Source organism: Phascolarctos cinereus, unplaced genomic scaffold (assembly GCF_003287225.1).
Source record: "Phascolarctos cinereus isolate Bilbo 61053 unplaced genomic scaffold, phaCin_HiC Scaffold_726;HRSCAF=1367, whole genome shotgun sequence".
NCBI lineage: Eukaryota > Metazoa > Chordata > Mammalia > Diprotodontia > Phascolarctidae > Phascolarctos > Phascolarctos cinereus.
In genome coordinates, this window is record NW_027556098.1 from 89,264,028 (window position 1) to 89,284,990 (window position 20,963).

Below are 20,963 nucleotides of genomic sequence, written 5' to 3' on the forward strand. Positions count from 1 at the left end.
GAGGGAACTGTGTTTCAAAGAGGTCAAGTGACTTGCCTATAGACACACATTTAGTAAATGGCAGGCTTAGGATTCTAGTTTAGGTCTTTTCAATCCAAATCCAATGTTCTTCTTCTTTTTTTTTTTAAATATAAATTTATTTTTAGTTTTCAACATTTACTTCCACAAGATTTTAAGGTCCAAATTTTCACCCCATCTCATCCCTCCCCCCACCCCAAGATGGCATGCATTCTGAATACCCCTTCCCCTAGTCTGCCCTCTCTTCTGTCTCTCCCCCCCTTCTCTTATCCCTTTCTCCTTCTATTTTCCTGTAGGGTAGGATAGAATTCTGCACCCCATTTCCTGTATTTCTTATTTCCCAGTAGCATGTGAAAACATTTTTTTTAAACATATGTTTTTGGAAACTTTGGGTTCCAAATTTTCTCCCTTTCTCCTTCCCCACCCACCCTCATCAAAAAGGCAAGCAACTCAATATAGGGTATGCATGTGCAGTTACGCAAAACACTTCCATAGTAGACATGTTGTGAAAAACTAACTCTATTCCCTTAATCCTATCCTGCTCTCCCATTTGTTGTATTCTTTCTTTTGACCCTGTCCCTCCTCAGAAGTATTTGTTTCTGATTACCCCCTTTCCCAAACTGCCCTCCTGTCTATCATCCCCCTGCTCTCTTGTCCCCTTCTCCCCCTATTTTCCTGTAGGGTAAGACAGATTTCCATTCTCAGTTGAGTGTGTATGTTATTCCCTCCTTAAGCCAAATCCTATAAGAATAAGATTCACTCATTCCCTCTCACCTTCCCCCATTCCCCCTCCACCGTAAGAGCCTTTTCTTTTCTGTTTTTTTTTGTGTGAGATAATTTACCCTGTTCTACCTCTCCCTTTTTTCTTCTCCTAGTATAATCCTCTCTCATCCCTTCATTTTATTCTCCAGATATGACCCCTTAATCTTCAACTCACCCTGTGCCCTCTATCTATCTATCTGTCTATATATATACATTAATATAATTTTTTCCCTCCAACTACCCTGATACTGACAAAGGTCTCATGAGTTATAAATATCATCTTTCCATGCAGGAATGCAAACAGTTCAACCTTAATAAGTCTCTTATTATTTCTTTTTCCTGTTTACCTCTTCATGTTCCACTTGAGTCTTGTATTTGAAAGTCAAATTTTCTATTCAGCTCTGGTCTTTTCATCAAGAATGCTTGAAAGTCCTCTATTTCACTAAATGACCACTTCTTTCCTCTGAATGATTACACTCAGTTTTGCTGGGTAGGTGCTTCTTGGTTGTAATCCTATCTCCTTGCCTTCCGGAACATTATATTCCGTGCCCTGTGGTCCTGTAATGTAGAAGCTGCCAAATCTTGTGTTATCCTGATTGTGTTTCCACAATACTTGAATTGTTTCTTTCTGGCAGCTTGTAATATTTTCTTCTTGACCTGGGAACTCTGGAATTTGGCTACAGTATTCCTAGGAGTTTTCCTTTGGGAATCTCTCCTGGATCTATTTTCCAGGTCAGTTGTTTTTCCAATGAGATATTTCATATTGTTTTCTAATTTTTCATTCTTTTGGATTTGTTTTACAGTGTCTCGATTTCTCAAAAAGTCACTGGCTTCCAATTGCTCTATTCTAATTTTTAAGGAATCATTTTCTTCAGTAATCTTTTGGACTTCCTTTTCCATTTGGCCAATTTTTCTTTTTAGGGCATTCTTCTCCTCATTGGCTTTTTGGACCTCTTTTGCCATTTGGGTTAGGCTATTTTTTAAGGTGTTATTTTCTTCAGTATTTTTTTGGGTCTTCTTTAGCAAGCTGTTGACTTGTTTTTCATGATATTCTTGCATCACTCTCATTTCTTTTCCCAGTTTTTCCTCTGCTTCTCTTACTTGATTCTCAAAATCCCTTTTGAGCTCTTCCAAGGCCTGGGACTGATTCATATTTTTCTTGGAGGCTTTGGATGTAGGAGTTTTGACTTTGTTGTCTTCTTCTGGTTGTATATTTTGATCTTCTTTTTCACCAAAGTAAGATAATATAGTCTGACTCTTTTTGCGCTGCTTGCTCATGATCCCGGGAAATTACTTGAGTTTTAAACTCTTTGTTAAGGTAAGAGTCTGCTTCCAATGTGGAGAATGTACTGTCCCAAGCTTTGGGGGTTTGTACAGCTGTTTTCAGAGATACTTGTGGGGACCTGTAAATTTTCAGTTCTTGCAAGGTGGTATGATGAGGGGCAAGGTGTTTACTCCTTTCCTGGCCTGTGCTCTGGTTTATTAGTGACCACAAGCACTCCTTTCTGTCCTGGAACTGTGAGGAGGGTTTTCTCTTCACAGCCACTATAAACTCCACCATGCCAGCACTCCTCCTCACCCCAAGACTGCTGGCCAGAGCTGTGACCCAGATCCAAGCACTGGTAAAGCAAGAGATTCCTCCCTCAGTACTTGCAAAGAGATCCCTGCAGTCCATCCCTGATCAGCCACTGGATTCCCCCTCAGTCTGTGGGCTGGAAGCTCAGGAGGCAGCCCCCACCCCGGGCCTCACTTGGGGAATGGAACTGAGACCCTGCATTCCTCTCTCAGCACTGCAGAAACAGACTTTTCCCACTGACCTTCTAAGTTGTCTTTGGTGTTCTTGGGTTGAGAAGTCTGGAAACCCCTGATTCAGTCCTTTGAGGCCTGCTTCAGGTTTGTTGCAGCCTGTGCGCCCATGCTACATTATGCTCTTCTCCCAGCCCAGTGGGTTTTACCATTCTGATCAACCATCCAGGTTTTCTTGGGCTGGAAATTTGGTTCACTCTGTATTTTTGTGGGTTCTGCTGCTTTAGAATTTGTTTAGAGACATTTTTTATAGGGATTTGGGGGAGAACTCAAGTCATTGCTTTCACTCCACCATCTTGGCTCAGCCCCCAAATCCAATGTTCTTTCCACTAATGAAGAAACTGAGACACATTGAGGATAATCATGATATATTTCATGGGTGGGAATAGGAAAATAGAGTGGCTTGTGGTCACTAATAGACCAGAGCGCAGGCCAGGAAAGGAGTAAACATCTTGCCCCTCATCATACCACCTTGCAAGAACTGAAAATTTACAGGTCCGTATAAGTATCTCTGAAAGCAGCTGTACAAACCCCCAAAGCTTGGGACAATACATTCTCCACATTGGAAGCAGACTCTTACCTTAACAAGCCTGTAGAGAGCAGTCCTTCAAATAAGTAACCAACCTCTGCAGATAGTGTTTATTTTCATAGCTGGTCTGTCTTCCTTCTATCAAGTACACAACTAACTGAGGTGTAATATTTCTTGTTACTGTGGAGTGTGTGTGTGTGTGTGTGTGTGTAGCCAGTAAAAGAAAAGGTAAAAGAAAAAAAATACTCTTCACTCTTCATTTAGTGTCTAATTCTCTGAATAATGGGTGACTTAGTGTCATAGATTCAGAGCTGGAGGAGCCTTGGAAGTTTTGTGGCCCACCTTACACCCCCAATTTTGAAGTGAGGAAGCTGAGGCTCTGAGTAGTTAAGGAACCCCCCCCCCCCAAGTCATACAGTGAAAGAGGCAGGCTTCAAAACCAGTTCTTTCAACTCAATGGTAATATTATTTCCATAGCACAACAAGGTCAGTTTCCGGGGAGACTGGGGGATGGGGGAGAGGGGTAACCTATAAAATGAAGTGAATCTTCATGTTGAAGAGTAGCCTAGATTTCAATAGTTTAGTCTTTTTTCAAATCAACACATGATTCAGTTAACTTATTGAGTATGCTGAATTCTCCATAAGATGAGGGGAGATCAGCCACAGAGACATAATCCTTGACCTTTAGGGACTTGTATAATATACAAACCTAGAATTTTCATCTCTCTTCCATTGCACATGGGGTTGTGCTTTCTTCATATTTTAGCTAACAAATTTAGATTTTATTTATTATTATTTATTTATCATTCATTCATTCATTTATTATTTCTTTAGAGGCAGTTAGTGGTACCTGGAGTCAGTAAGGCTCATCTTCATGAGTTCAAATATGGCCTCAGACAGTTATTAAATATGTAATTCTGGACAAGTCACTTAATCCTGTTGGCCTCAGTTTCCTCATCTGTAAAATGAGGGAGGAGGAAATCGAAAACCACTCCAGTATCCTTGCCAAGAAAACTCCAAATAGGGTCATGAAGAGTAGGACACGAGTGAAAAATGACTCAACAAATTTAGCTAACAAATTCAGATTTTATAAATGCTTAAGGCATAGATATGTGTATATATATACACATATATACATGTATATATACTGGAAATACATATGTATTTGTGTATATATGTATGTGTAAATCTATCTATATATACTGGAAGTATATATGTAGACATATAATTTATATGGTGTGTGTATGTGTATATATATATATATATATGTATGTATGTATTACTAGTCTGCTGAGAAATCAAAGTAGGAAACAGACATGAATTTGCTAGAGCAGAGAAGACAGGAAGAAATTGAGGGAAAAATGTTAACCTTTTTTTTTTTATCAATATGCTTCTGTATAGTGTCAAAGAGAAAACATTTTCCACCTAGTTTAAGGAGTGGTAAGGTGTGTGTGTTAAATCCTTTAATAATTTTTATTGATGGAAGGATAATGAATGGGACAGAATATTTTATCTCAAGTAGAGAGAGGTTGAGAGTTGCGAAAGCAAAGGTAATAACAGCTCTAGGTTTCAGCTCCTGGTTTTCTGACAAGCTGAGTTATACTCTTTTATCCATATTTGACATTTATACACACCCTTCCATTCAGGCAGGCAGACTCATGTAAATGGAGTATCTGTCTACAAGGTGTGCTAAGAGCATTGCATGAGTATTGTTTTTTTACAACATACTAAAGTTCACTACCTCCATATGAGTGTTGTCTCTTGAAGTAGTCACCTTGGGAAACTCCACACTTACTCTAATGATGTGGCCATTGCTTAAAGTCTTTTTGGAACTTCTCCTTTGGAATCATCTTTTGATCTTATATCACCTTCTTTTGAATGTGTTCAGTCTTGGTTCTTTGAAGGAGAAACTTGATTTTTGGAAAGAGCCAAAAGCATTTCAGAGACAAATTTGATCAATAAGATGGTGATCAAGCTGGGTGTTCCCCTTTTGGTAAAACCTGAGGTCTGACTAAGTAGTGCTAAGACTGAGTGAGGCCTTGTATGGCCCGAAAATTGGCTCCAACAACAATTCTCAAAGAGGAGTCCAGAAACATTTCTTTGTAAATGTGGAATAAGTGCATAGTTTACCCAGGGGACTACTTGGAAGTATTTGAATAAATTTTGTTAAAAATATAGCCTCATTACTTTATAGTCACACCTCACATAGAACATTAGTGTGAGTGAGAATAACATGGGCCAACTCCCTCATTGTAGATGAGAAAACTGAGCATCAGAAAAATGAAGTGCCTTGGCCAAGGAGACACAGCTAGTTTAACATTATTATACCCACCTTGATCACCATTACTGGCTTTTATAATCCTAAATATGTGATCTATTTTCTATAGATATGCCAAAAAAACCTTTTGTGGTTTTAATGGAAAAAAAATAAAAGAAATGAAAATGAGGACCACTTCAGATTTCTTCTGTTTAGTGCTGGCCCAGTAACACTGAACTTGGATTGGTTTGGAGTGTTCAGCAGAGGCAAAGTCAGCAGCGAATTCAAGACCAGGATTCCCATTCCATCTGTTTCTACCCAAAGTCTTCTGCAGAGTATTATTCCACTTTACCCAGAGTCTGCTGTTGTTTTCTTTCCCTTCCTTCTCCTTCCTCTTTCCTCTGCTTCCCTACTAACTATATACCTTGTTTGGCATTGCCCCAGGGAAGGTTTCATTTTTTGTCTTTGTATCACCAGCATCTAGAACATCACCTGACACCAAGCATAAGTTTAATAAATACTTGTTAATTGATGATTGGTTGGTAAGGGAAAAGAAACTCCCTGAAGTCTGTAGTAATCTCTTGCTAGTGAAACAGGCAATGGCTTCAGTAGATAGAATCTGGTTTGAGAGGGGTATCAGCAGGCGTGTGCTGAGGCTAGCTTGGCTTGGGAGCATCAGTTGTTAAATTTTCAGTGTGAGCATTTACATCTCGGAAATTTCTGTAAATAAGGGCTTGCCTGATTTTTTTTTTTTTGGTAATTGGCTAGACTTAAAAAAGTGATGAGGAAAATGTTAATAATTCAAATTAAACTTAAAAGTATGTTATACCTTTCTGAAAGGATGGTTGTTAAATATTTGCCATTAATATCAGTATGTTTGCTTGTCACAAAGTGAGGCTGGTTGCATCAGGGAGTGGAAGTCAGCACTGCCTGTGTATCCATATCCTGTCCTAGGTTAAGACCCTTCCAGAGGCACAGTTCAGAAAACACAGAAGTATGATGTTGCCCCCAAGCATAACAGGACATGTGGGGAAGATGATAACACAGGTCTCAGAGTAGATAGGCTTGCCAAAGAAGAGAGAAACAGAGAAAGAAGAGAAGAAATGTGGAGGAAAACTTTGGGTAGAAACAGATAGAATGGGAATCCTGGCCTTGAATTCGCTGCTAACTCTGCTTCCACTGAACACTCCAAACCAATTCAGGTTCAGTGTTACTAGGCCAGCACTGAAAATGTGGCAGAGGAAATTTGAGTGGTCCTCATTTTTATTTCTTTAATTTTTTTCCGTTAAAACCAAAAAAGTTTTTGTGGCACAGCTCTGGGAAATATTTACAAATAGGGGCTGGAACGAGGAAAAGAAGATTGAGTGGACAGAAAAGTATGAAGGGAATCAGTAGAGAGTAGTATCACTGAATTACACTATGGTGACTTCTTTTTCCGGATAGTAAAAGCCCAATAGGATAATTAGCTCATCCACATGTACCTTTACTCCATCTCAATGATTCTCTTGTAAACTGATGAGATTATTCATCAAAATAAGTCATCTTTGTTCCATTAATCGGTCATCATTGATATAAACCATCTTCATCCCCACCTCGAATCCCTTGCTGAAAACCATCATTTCTTGCACCATGTGCGGAGGAAGGTTTCTGCAGAGCTGGACTGGGTTAATTTTAAGGATGAGGCACCTACTCATAAAACACATGAAGAGGCTAAAGCCAAGCACCTGGCTCTGATTTGGCCCTCCCTACCCTTGGGTGAAGATGAGTCAAGGATGGGAGGATCCAGGCAGAAAACTCTCAGCGAGGGAGGCTGGAGTAGTCAATGGTTCATACAAAGTTGGACTGTCCACAGGCTTGGGGACTCCTCTCAGTCCTGTCTTGCAGGGTTATGTCTGCTCTCCTCTTTGGCTTGGTCAACATTTTTCACTCCAGTTCTTTCTTTCCTCCAGCCTCATCTTATTCTCTTTCCCTAAATCCCCTAGCACAGACTTATTCATAGTCATCCTTGTCTTCCGATTTGTTTTGATAAGATGAGAGAGGGGATAAGGGCAAGGCTATACTAAAGCCAACTGAGAGTGATTGCTCCATTTTCAGTGTAAGCTTGTTCACCTTGGAAATCAAGCAATCAGGGCTTCATTTATTGTTTTGCTGATAGTGTAGATTTGGTATTTTTGTTAATAATGTGGATTAAAATGAAAAGTGTGTGGCATTTGATTTTTTTCACCCAGAGCCTGGTTATTAAACATTTATCAACACATTCCTGGATAAGGGAAAACTAGGTGGCTCAGTGGACCGAGTACCTGTCACAGATTCAGGAAGACCTGAGTTCAGATCCTGCCTCAAACACTTGATAGCTCTGTGACTCTGGGCAAGGCACTTAACTCTGGTCACAGTTTTGTCATCTGTATAACGGGAATGATATTAGCATCTCCCTCTCAGGGCTGTCATGAGGATCAAATGAAATGATATTTGTAAAGCGCTTAGCACAATGCCTGGGACATGCTAGACACTATATAAATGTTTATATAGGAGGTAGCTAGGTGGCTCAGTGGATAGAGCTCTGGGCCTGGATTCAGGAAGACCTGAGTTCAAATCCAAACTAGCTGTGACACTAGGCAAGGTTCTCTGTTTCTCTGCATCCACTGGAGAAAGAAATGACAAGCCACTACAGTATCTTTGAAAAGAAAACCCCATGGAAAGTACTGATGTGCTATGGTCCATGGGGTCACAAAGAGTCAGACATGACTGAACAACAATTATTTTTACTATTAGAGAGCAGATTTCCAGGGTAGTGGAGTTGCTGAGGAGTGAGGACAGTGCCAATAATTTACACTGGAGGAAGAAGGAATAAGAAACACCAGGCAACGCATAAGCAGATCTCCCTTTGACATATTCAACATACCAGGACTGGTACCAAGTTTTGTAATGAATTCTTGTTGATTGATTTTTGCCAATCTGTGCTAATGTTGACTCTGCTATTCCCCCCCCCCCACATTATCCCTTCCTTCTCTTTATGCTGCTTTCCAATGTTACAAAGATTTTATAATACTTCTTAATAATAGCTCACATTTAGGTGGTGCTTTACTAATGATTTTCCTCACAAAAGTGTGAGGTGGGTAGTGCTAGGCATAGCGGACAGAGCAACTAAACTTGGAGTTAAGAGCGCCACAGTTAGAATCCTGCCAAAGTCACTTACTGTTTATGTGACCCTGGGCTTTTCAGCCTCAGTTTCCTCATCTATAAAATGGGCATAATACCACTAACCTCATAAGGGCATTGTGAAGCTCAAATGAGACAACATAATTAAAGCATGATTTGTGAAATTAATACATGTTAGCAGTTTTTGTTTCCGTTTTGACAGACAAACCAACTGAGGCCCAGTGAGATTAAGTGACTTGCCCATGTCTCAAGTTTCCCAAAGTGGAAAAGTTTTGTGTAGGGGTCCCAAAGGGAATTATTTGTTTGTTGTCTGAGGACCAGCTTAGCAGAGTTTGAAGGCATTCATCAGCAGTAGGTTGGCCTCCTGGTGATGAAGTTTTGGGGTACAGTAACTCATAAAGAGGACCCACTAACCTTTAGCAGCGTCTACATTGATGGAGGGAGCTCCCACACAGGTGTAGTAATAGCTTTCGGGAAACTGAGGTAAATGCCGATCAATGACAGAATTCAAGGTGGCATGCAGACCACTCTGCAGGACTCTCGGCAGTGCCCACTTCCTGGTGTGAGATATCTCTGCTCTGCTGAGGAAGGTCAGGAAAGGAGTGCAGCCTGGGGCTCCACTCTGTGCCTATTGTTCCCTTTCAAACCCTTGCTCGGTTTTCATCACCGAAATATTTATTAACCATTTACATGTCTTTCCCCTCTGCTGACAAAAAAGAAAAATACTTTTTGAGTCATGACACTTTGGTAGTCCCTTCCCTAGCTCTTATCCCCATGAAATTCTTCTTTCTTAGCCCAGAAGGAATCAGGGGAAAAACAGTGAGATGAGAAGAGAACATTTCACTGGGTGAAATCATCATGTCTTGGTGTCCCTGGAACTCAACAATTTTTTATATATATATATTTTTTTTGGAAAAAACAATATTCTCAATGCTGCCCTGTAGGAATCCATTGACTGTATCACAGGTCATGCTAGTACTATGTGAAATGTCTATCTCCCTGGCAAAGAATGGCAGATGAGATTGCCCCAGTACAGCTGGTACACAGGAGAGAGACATTGCACCCCTAAGGCATGAATGGGTAGGGCAGAGCCTTCAGAAAGAGTTTGGGCCTGTTTGTTCTTGGAAGGCAGGGTGGTGGGGGAAACGCCTAAGGATCCTGGCAGATTCAGAGGGAAAAGGATAGAAATCCCCCCACCTCCACATTGTCGGGGTCACCTATGAGACAGATAAGATTTTTTCCCAGGGGAGAGAAAATGCTGTGACTTGGTTGTTCCCTTGGACTCCTGGTCTGGCTTACAGTGCATGGTAACTCTCAGGATTTCATTTTGGGCAAGAGCCCCCAGAAACCATTTGAAGTAGCTGATCAAATTAAATAAGTTAATGGAATGAGATTCCCCAACTTCAAGACCTCATTCTACTATATTTTAACTCTTCAATTTAACTCGGAGTAAAGAGATCTGGGTTCAAATCTCACTGCAAGTTACTTTTGGAGGCTCAGTTTCTTCACATATATTAAAAAAAAAACCCACGACACCTGAAAATAATGATGCTTATACTTCCTGCCTCATAGGGTTGCTGAAGAAAGAGCTTTTTAAATTTTAGCAAGCTATGTTAGCTTGAATTATTGTCACAATTTGATTTAACAAATATTTATGTTTGAGGCACTACACTTGATTTTGGGGGCAGTGATTAAAAAAAGGGACCTAATTCCTGCCCTCAAGTGGGGTGATGAGACAGATACACAAATAACTACAATGCAAGTTAGAAAATGATGTTGTAAGAAATGCAAATTAAAACTACTCTGAGGCACCATCTCACATCTAATACAACACAAAAGGAAGGCAACAAGTGATGGAGGGGGTGTAGAAAAAATTGGGATACTAAGGCACTCTTATTGGAGTTGTGAACCGATCCAACCATTCTGGAGAATAAATTGGAACTATGACCAAAGGCCTATAAATCTGTGCATACCATTTGACTTAGCAATACTATTACTAGGGCTATATCCCAAAGAGATTAAAAAGAAAAGGAAAAGGTCCTATATGTACAAAAATATTTATAGCAGTTCTTTTTGGGATGGCAAAGAATTGGAAATTGAGGGGATGTGCATCAATTGGGGAATGGCTGAACAAGCTATGGTATATGATTGTGATGGAATACTATTGTGCTATAAGAAATGACAAGCAGGATGCTCTCAGAAAAACCTGGAAAGACTTACATGAAGTGATGCAAAGTGAAGTAAAGCAGAGTGAAGGTATCATTGTACACAGTAACAGCAACATTGTACAATGATCAGCTGTGAATGATTTAGCTATTCTCAGCAACACAATGGTCCAAGACAATTCCAAAGGAATCATGATGAAAAAACAGCGTCTACCTTCAGAGAAAGAACTGATGGAGTCTGAATGAAGATTGAAGCACACTTTACCTTCAGAGAAAGAACTGATGGAGTCTGAATGAAGATTGAAGCATACTTTACCTTCAGAGAAAGAACTGATGGAGTCTGAATGAAGATTGAAGCATACTTTTTTACTTTTAAAATTTTTCTTGTTTTTTTTTTGGGGGGGAGGGAGTCTATATTCTCTTTTGCAACATTGTTAATATGGAAATATGATTTGCATGACTTCACTTGTATAAACTACATCAAAGTGCTTGCCTTCTCGAGGAGAGGTGAAGAGAATAAGAAAAGGAGGGAATTTGGAACTCAAAATTTAAAAAAAGAATGTTAAATTTGTTTTTACATGTAATTGAGAAAAATAAAATAAAACTGTTAAAAAAAAAGTGATGACATACATAGGACAGGCCAAATGGTGTGGTTGAAGAGAATTAAGGCAGAGGGGATTAAATTTTCCCATGAGAGCCAGAGGATCTGGGAACATTAAAATAGGAGACGGCAACAAAGCAGGACCTCGAAGGAAGGACAAAGTTGTTAATAGGCCAAGACAGAGTTGAAAGAAGTCCATTCCTGTTATGGGGGCAGTATAAATAAAATTGTAGAGCTAGAAGCACTAAGGATAAAATTGAGCAGAGGTGGGGGCACCTGAGAAGAATAGGAAACAGAATCATTGGATTATAAAGTGGGCAAAAGGAGGTACTGTGAAAGAAGGCTGTAAAGATAAATCGGAACCAGTTCATAGGACCCTGGTAGGCCAGACTAAGCAATTTGCATTTTGTTCATTAGGCAAAGTCCTGAAGCTTTTTGTTTTGTTTTGTTTTGTTTTGATATTTCCTTTTTCAAGTGGTGTGTTATTGGAATACGACTTCAGCAACTGTTCATAAAATCGTTGGGATAAGAGAGACATTAGAGTCTAATAGAACAGTTAGGCATATGTTACAACAGTTCAGAGGAGAATGTATGAGAGTGAACGGTGGGGACAGATAAGAGAGAATATTTTGAAGACCAAAGTAACGAAACGTGGCAAATTTTACCTGAACTATTGCAACAGGCTCCAAACTGGTTCACTTGAGTTTCCTATTTCTCTGTTTCCCCATCCATTTTCTACTGCTAACGTAATTATCCAAATAGACAATGTTAGCAAAACAAAATGATCAGAGACTTTGCATAATAAATAAAATACAAACTCTTTAGCCTGGAATGCAAGGTTCCCACAAACTGACTCCGAGGTTTGGGGATTGAGGAAGAAGGAAATGTCAAGAATGACTCCAAGGTTTCAAGTATGGGTGACTAGGAGAATGCTAGCAATAGCAACAGAAGAAGTTAAATTTTTTGTGGGGGAGGCTAAGTTATTTTTCAGGGAAAATAAATCCACTTCTGGGCATATTGAATTTAGTCAACAGTGGGGTCTCTAGGTCTCAAGGCAGGGCAGCTAGAAGTTCAGGACTTCAGTTCTGGGCTGGAGATAGAGATTTGGGAGACATTTGCTTAGAGGTGATCATTTAAGCTAGTTGAGTAGATGGGATTGCCAAAGAGGAAAGAAGGAAGAAAGGAGAAAAGATGACTGAAGGCATAGCTTTAGGGAATGCCTACACAGGAGTATTAGAAGAAGGAAGAGAAGCCAGAGAGGAAAGCTAAGGAGATGTCAGAGAGATTTGAGCAGAATCAGGAAAGAGCAGTGTTACCAAATTATAGAATTTAAGAATTGTAGAAAACCTCAGAAGTTACTAAGTCCAATGGCACCTGACCTAACCAAGAATACTTTCTGCAAAATTTCCTACAAATAAATGCCCAGTTTTTGTTTACAACTTCCAGTGAAAGGGAGCCAATTACCTTCTGGGGGCAGCTCTTTTTGCTTTGGACAGTTCTAATTGTTAGGAAGTTTTTCTTTACATCAAACCTAAGTCTATTACACCAGCTGTTTTCTGAGTTCTACCCTCTGGAGAAAGAAGGGACAAAACAAATATCTATCCAGTGTCTATCAGGCACCAGGTATTGCACTAAGTGATTCACAAATATTATCTCTTTTGATTCTGACAACAACTCTGGGAAGCAGGTGCTATTATTATCCTCGTTTGCAGTTATGGAAATTAAGGCAGACAGTTGAGTTAAATGACTTGCTCTCACTGTTACAGAGCTAGTGAGCCAGTAAGTGATGAGTCAGATGTGAATGCAGGACTTCCTGACTTCAAGTCCAGAGTTCTATCCTCTATGTCACCTAGCTGCCTCTCTTGGGCCATGCAGAAGAAATCTAAAATCTCCTTTCCACAAGGCAACCCTTCAAATAATTAAAGATAGCTACGCTGTCTGCCATCCCCTCCCACCTTCCCCCTCACCAGGCTTCCTTTATCCAGGTTAAATTTCACTATATCTTTCAACCTACCCCAGCATCACATGGTCTTGAGACCTTTTACCATAATGGTTGTCTTTCTTAAAGCAACTTGGATACTCTCTAGTGAAGGAAGGATCTCTCCTTAGCCCAGTTCTGTTTGACATTTTTATCAGTGATTTAGATGAAAGCACAGACTGCATGCTTAACAAATTTGAAGATAATACTAAGCTAGGAGGGATAGCTAATAGTTGGATGTGAGAATCAGGGTATTGGGAGACTAGAACAATGGCCCAAGTCAATAAGATGAAGTTTAATAGTGACAAACATGAAGCTCTGCACTTGTACAACTTCGTAAGTACAAGTTGGGGGAAGTATTTATGCTTAGATAATAGTTTGTCTGAAAAAAAAGATCTCCAAATTTTAGTATGCTGCAGGCTCAATATGAGTTAAAAGTGTGATGTGACAGGAAAAAACAAACAAACAAGCTAAATCAATCTTAGCCAGCATGAGTAGGGGGACATCCTCCTGCACAATACAGGTGATAAACCCACTGAACAGCACACAGCTGAAGACCAGACCACAGCTGAAGAATTACATATTAGTTCTAAATGTTGCATTTTAGGAAGAACAATAGCATGCTAGAGAACCTTGAGAACTTTATGGAGGACAATCATTATGGTAAAAGGTCCCATTCTTTGGGTTTTGATCATTCAATCAGCTGCAAAGTCACCTAATTGTACTATTATGTACTCTACTTCTCTTTTTTTATCTACAGGGAGGGAAGTACCCCGGATGCTCTTTTAATTAATGCTAGACTACCATCATTTTATCCATGAGCAAAAAGTGTCTCATTTATGACTGCTCATAGTTCTTGGGGCTACCAATGTATGAATTTCTACCTGTAAAAGTAAGCCTAATTAATAATCCAAGCTTCCTGGTGGGGTGGAATCCACTTAGCACTTATTGTATACTGAATCTGCAAGTGCAACCTGTAGTTTTGGAGACTAATTTTTTAAGTAGAAGAAATATTTCTATTAAGTATAATTTAATATGATCTTTTTTTGTTTGCATGTTCAGAGTTAATAATTTTCTTGAAAGTGAATCACTTGTAACTTCATACTTTGCATGCTGTTAAGCTCAGTGGTATTTTTTCCCCCCTTAGTAACTTTTGCCAGAAGTCTCTGTACTAAGATAATGTGAGTTTCTCTTAAGGTCAACCTCAGGATAATTATTAGCATCTGCACTGGGCATATTACCCAATCAGACAACTGTTGCCTCCCAAGGTTCCTGAATGTATGTTAATATTTAGGCTAATTACTAGAAACTGTCCAGTATAGGTCCTTTCCCTTCAGAAACAGCAACCTGTGTTGCTGACGGTATTGAATGTATTCCAAGGCTGAATTTCAAAAGTCCAATCATAAATCCAGAAAAGACAGTTTAACAGCTCCGTCATATCTACCCTGGTCAGGATGCTAGTGTTTATATTGGCATGTCAATGGCTAGCAAAGAACCAGGAACTCTAAAGGCTATAAGAAGCAAACCCATTACCTGAAAGCCCTAGGGGAACTATGGTAGCATTTGTGTTTTCTGTATTTGCCGCCCATTTGAGATCCAGTTAGCTATACCATATCCTTCAGTAAACTATGACAACTGTGCATTGGACTTTGCTTTTACCTTTTAAGGGCACAGCAATAACTTTTATCAGATAACTATTCACTTAGAGATCATTTGCTGCTAAGTATTAGATCATGGTTAAGAAAGTTTTATCACCACTCCAACAACTCTTAATTTTATTCCCTTAGGCCTAGGACATACAATCTTGGATTTTATTCCCTTAAACAGCATTAATCTTTGCCAAACATTTTGCTGAAATCGAGATAAAATATAACTACGGTATTATCTTAATCTGTCAATCTAATAATGCTATCAAAAAAGGAAATGGTGTTAGTCTAACATGACCCAGTCTTAACAAAGCCATGATTGATGCTTGGTGACCACTACTTCCCTTTCTACTTATTCACAGTTTTTACCTTTAACAATATATTCTAGAATTTTTTTAGGTATCAGACTTGTTGGCTTAGAGCTCTCAAACTCCATTTTCTTTCTTTTATTGATAACCAAGACAAGGCTCGTCCTCCTGTGTATGTCTTCCATTCTCTATGAGCTTTCAAGGATCACTCACAGTGGCTCAGTAATCTTATTTGCTAGTGACTTGAGCCCCTCACAGGCAGTTAAGTGTTCTTTTAATAAAATTAGTTTTATTAAAAAATTAACATTTGTTTTCCTTTCAACTCTCCTCCCAATTGAAAAACATGAAAGAAAATGAAATCTTTGTAACAAATATGCATAGGCAAACAAAATAAATTTTTGCGTTGGTCAAGTCCAAAAACATATGTCTCATTTTGTACTCTGAATTTATCACCTCTGTGTCAGAAGGTTGGTAGCATGCTTTATAATCAGTGCTGTGGAACCACAAATGATTATTGTGTTGATCAGAAGTTTTAAGTCTTTGAAAATTATTTGTTATTGTCATTGTATAAACTGTTTTCCTAGGTCTGCTCACTTTACTCTGCATTACTTTATACAAATCTTCTCAGGTTTCTCTGAAACTGTTCCTTACATTATTTCTTATGATATACAGTATGATATGCAATAATATTCCAATACATTCAAATGCTGTATTTGGTCCAGTCATTTCCTATTTGATGGGTATCCCCTCAGTTTCCAGTTCTTTTCCAAAACAAAAAGAGTTGCTGTAAATATTTTTGTACATATGGATCCTTTTCCTCTTTTTTTCTCTCTTTGAGAGTATAGGACCCAAAAATATAATATAATATGATGTGATATGACATGACACATGATACAACATAACATGACATGGCATGACATGACACGATATGATATAATATAATTACTGGATCAAACACACAATTTAATACCTTTCGAGGTGTAGTTCCAAATTGCTTTCCAGGAATGGCTGGACCAATTCGCAGCTCTACCAACAGAGTGCATTTATGTGTGCATTTTTCTACAACCCCTCAGTAGTTGTTATTTTTATGTTTGTCAAGTTAGTCAGTCTGATGGATGTGAGGTAGAACCTTAGAATTGCTTTAATTTGCTTTTCTCTGTTAATAATTGGGAGAATTTTCCTTATGGCTATTGATAGCTTGGATTTTATTGTTTGAAAACAGTCTGTTTATATCTTTTGACTACTAAGGAGTTGCTTTTATTCTTATAAATTAGATTTAGTTTCTTATATATCTTGGAAACGAAATCCTTAGCCAAGAAACTTGCTGAAAAGATATTTTCCCCATAGTTCCTTGCTTCTCTTTTAATTTTAGCTGTATTGTTTTTTATTTGTGCAAAGTGTTTTAATATTATGCAATCAAAATTATCCATTTTTTCTTGTGATCCTCTCTTTTAAAAAAAGTTTATTAATCTAGTTAGTTTTATTTTTCAACATTCACTTTTACAAGATTTTGAGATTAAAATCTTCTCCCCTTTCTTTCCTTCTCTTCTCCCCCCTGCCCAAGATGGTGTGTAATCTCATATAGGCTATACATGTACAATATATTAAACATATTTCCACATTAGTCATGTTGTAAAGAAGAATTAGAACCAAAGGGAAAAATCACAAGAAAGAAAAAACCAAGAGAGAGAGAGAAAGCAGTATGTTTTGATCTACATTCAGACTAATATAGTTCTGTCTCTGGATGTGGATAGCATTTTCCGTCATGAGTCTTTTGGAACTGTCTTGGATCATTGCATTGCTAAGAAGAGCTAAGTCTATCAAAGCTGGTCACTGCACAATGCTGCTGTTACTGTGTACAATATTCTGCTGGTTCTGCTCACTTCACTCAGCATGTGATCCTCTCTATCTCTTGTTTGTTCATGAACAATTCCTCTAGACATAATTTTTTCTTTGCTTTACTAATTTGCTTATGATGTCACCCTTTATGTCTAAGTTCCACATCCGTTTGGAATTCATCTTACTCACTATTTAGCTGGGGTCTTTGGGTTTATCAAACAATAAGGTACCGTGTTTGTTTGCTTTTGTATATTGTGCACCTAATCTAATATACTGACTGACCTCCTTATTTATTAACCAGTATCATTGTTTTGATGATTACTACTTTGAAATATAGTATAGTTCGAGATGGTAGTATTAAACACCTTTCCTTCTCATTTTTTTTCATTATTTTCCTTGGAAATTTTTGACCTTTTGTTCTTCCAGATGAATTTTGTTACAAATTTTTTTTTTAGATAACTAACATTATCCATTTGTAGTTTGATTGGTATGGCACAGGATAAGTAAATTAAGTTAGGTAGTATTGTAATTTTTATTATATTGGCTTGGCCTATGCATGAGCAATGAGAATTTCTCTAATGATTCAGATGTTTTTATTTCTGTGAAGAATGTGTTGTAGTTATATTCATATAGTTTCTGTGAATATCTTGGTAAGAAAATGCCCAAGTATTTTATACATTCTGCAGTTATTTTAAATGGAATTTTTCTTTCAATCCCTTCCTGCTGGGTCTTGTTCATAATATGCATAAATGTTAATGATTATGTGGATTTATCTTATATCTAGCAACTTTGCTGATATTATTGTTTTGAAAAAATTTAGTTGATTCTCTAGGGTTCTCTTAGTAGACCATTATATCATTTGCAAAAGGTGATAATTTTGTTTCTTCTTTGTCTATGTCTTTTTTTCATGTCTCATTACTATAGCTAGCAATTCTAGCATTTTATCTAATAGTAGTGGTGATGATTGACATCCTTGTTTTACCCCTGGTCTTATTTAAGAGGCCTCTAGTTTATCCCCATTGCATATAATGCTGCCTCTTGGTTTCCTATATATATGCTACTTATTATATGAAGGACAGATCCATGTATTTCTATGTTTTGTAGGGTTTTTTAAAAAGAGGAATAGGTATTGTATCAAAAGCTTTTTCCAGCTAAGTGTTCTTTGACTATCTCCTTACTTATCTCGAGTTTCAAATATCCTTTCTATTCCAAAGTTCATTTCCCTTGGCAAAGAAAACAGAAGGAAAATAGGAGTTAAGCAGCTTCAACTTCTCTCCTTCAGTTATCATCATTCTATCTACCCCAAATAAAGGTCCTATTCATTGTTTTAGCCTTCTCTTTTCCTCAGTATAGCTGCAAAAGATTCTCCTTCCCTCTTTTTTATCCTTAGCATTCCTCTCTATCCTAAGCTAATTCTGAACTTTTAGCACAGTGGACATTATTATTACCAGACTATGGTATGCTTTCACATTCATTCTCATTTACCTTCACATGATTCAGTCTTCAGTACATGTCCTTTAAAAATCTAAGTTAGTAGATGAAATCTGTGTCTGTCTACATTGGTATCTTCAAATAACTTTTCCTTTTCCTCCTTATTGGAGTTTTTCTCCCCGGTTTTTGTCTTTTTGGTCAAGATGACATAATTTCTATACTTTAAGCTTTGGCACAGGAACCAAAATTCTATTTTCAGTGTGTGGGACAGCAATCCCAACCCAAATTAAACTCAGAGACTTCTCAAGGTGGAAAGTAAAGGTTACCTTTATTACAACCTCTCGAGATGGCTGTCTGCTCCTTTGATACACATGGAAAGAGAGGGAGACTGAGTAACACGGGCCGCCTTATGAAAGCAAATCTCCACCCACCACTATCCCTTACCCCCTTAGCTGGGGGTGGGCTTACATTCTAAGCTCAAAAGCTTCTTCCTATCCTCTTAACTGGGAGGTGAGGCTTACATTCCAGGCCCGAAATTCAAAGACAAGGAAAGAGGCTGGAAGGTCAGGTTGGGGGTGGGGCAGGGCTTATTCTTTCTGTTAAGTGCTTAAAAACATGGTCTAAGTGGGGGAGGATTTTGAAAGTAATAATCAAGAATTATTTGACCCTTTGAGAAGCCTTCACTTCTGAGAGTTCATTTCTCATAGTACCTTCTGAACTCATTACCTTAATTACACTGAGAAGTCTTCACTGGGACATCCCATTCATCAGACACACAACTTTTCAAATCCCAGGTTTGTTTTCATCTTCTGAACCCTCTGTCTTCCATCAGTAGTAATGATTATTGTCTGTGTCCCTTTTGTCTTTAGTTTTATGTTGTCCATGGTTTTGTAGACCAGAGGCAGCTAGGTGGCTTGGTGGATAGAGTGCTGGATCTGGAGTCAGGAAGACTCCAGTTCAAAACATCCCTCAGACAAAGTGTGACCCTGGGCAAGTAACTTAACCTCCTTTGACCTCAGTTTCCTTAGTTGTAATGTGGGAATAATAATAGCGCCTACCTTGCAGCCTTGTAGGATTGTTGTGAGGATCAAACAAGATATTTGTAAAAGCTCTTAGTCCAGTGCCTGGCACATAGTATATACTATATAAATGCTTATTCCCTTCCCTTCCCCTTCAGAAAGGCTTTTTAGCTTCCTTTTGGCTTTATCATTTGCTGTTACATGAATCATTAGAACTGGATAGTGGTCATCAGTTTTGACAAGTCTTTTGAAGTTTACCATCACATCTCAGATATATGTCTCGAGAATATGTGTCTGGTTGACAAATCACAGCTTTGATATTTTCTGTGTGTTAGTTTCTTTATATATAATATGAGATAGCCTATAATATCCCTATTAGCTCTAAATCTATGAACTTATAATGAAAGATCAACATGGATGATATCTGAGAAGACGCCATTGGGTTTGTCAATTAAAAACATATTGATGATTTTAAAGAGAGTTGTTTCAGGGGCAGCTAGGTGGCACAGTGGATAGAGCACTGGTCCTGGATTCAGGAGGACCTGAGTTCAAACCTGGCCTCAGACACATAACATTTACTAGCTGTGTGACCCTGGGCAAGTCACTTAACCCCATTGCCTAGCCAAAATTAAAAAAAAAAGAGGGTTGTTTCAGTAGAGTTGTAAGGAAGTAAGTCATATTGGAGGGAACTGAAGGAGTGAGCCAATGTAGAATATGTAATCTCTAGAAGTTTAACAGTTAAGTGGAGAGCAGGGGCATCTGACTTTAAAGGCTAGTCAAAAATTTAGTCTCTTGATCCTCTATTAAGATTGTACAGAGGGACAGCTAGGTGGTGCAGTGGATAGAGCACCGGCCCTGGAGTCAGGAGGACCTGAGTTCAAATGTGGCCTCAGACCAGATACTTGACACTTACTAACTGTGTGACCCCAGGCAAGTCATTTGACCCTGATTGCCAGAAAAAAAAAAGATTGTACAGAGTTCTTTGTTAAATACAACCATGGAGATTACTGTCCAATGACCCTCTGATTATCAACATTAGTAAAGGCATAAAATAGGGTGATGTACATTTGTCAAAAGTATTTATCAATGTCATTGAGTATGTCTTGTACATAGAAGGGGGATTCCTTATAGATGGTGAGGTCCTCCACATTTTTCTTCTTTGTGGTTGTTCTCATTTATTATTCTGATTGCACTAAACCTTGGACCCCTCAAAGAGATATATGGTTATTCAAAAAAGTAAGTAAAGTAATTCATACAGGAAAAACTAAATGGCTAAAAATTTCCTGTTGTCCAGATTATGACATGGAGTTGTTTGGCCTGTGGATTATTTAATGTACTATTTAGGACAGGTATTATAGATGGACAATGAATTGAATAGGAGAATTATATTTTGGGTTATATTTAGGAAATTTCACAGTACTTTCAATGATCCTTGCACAAAGGCT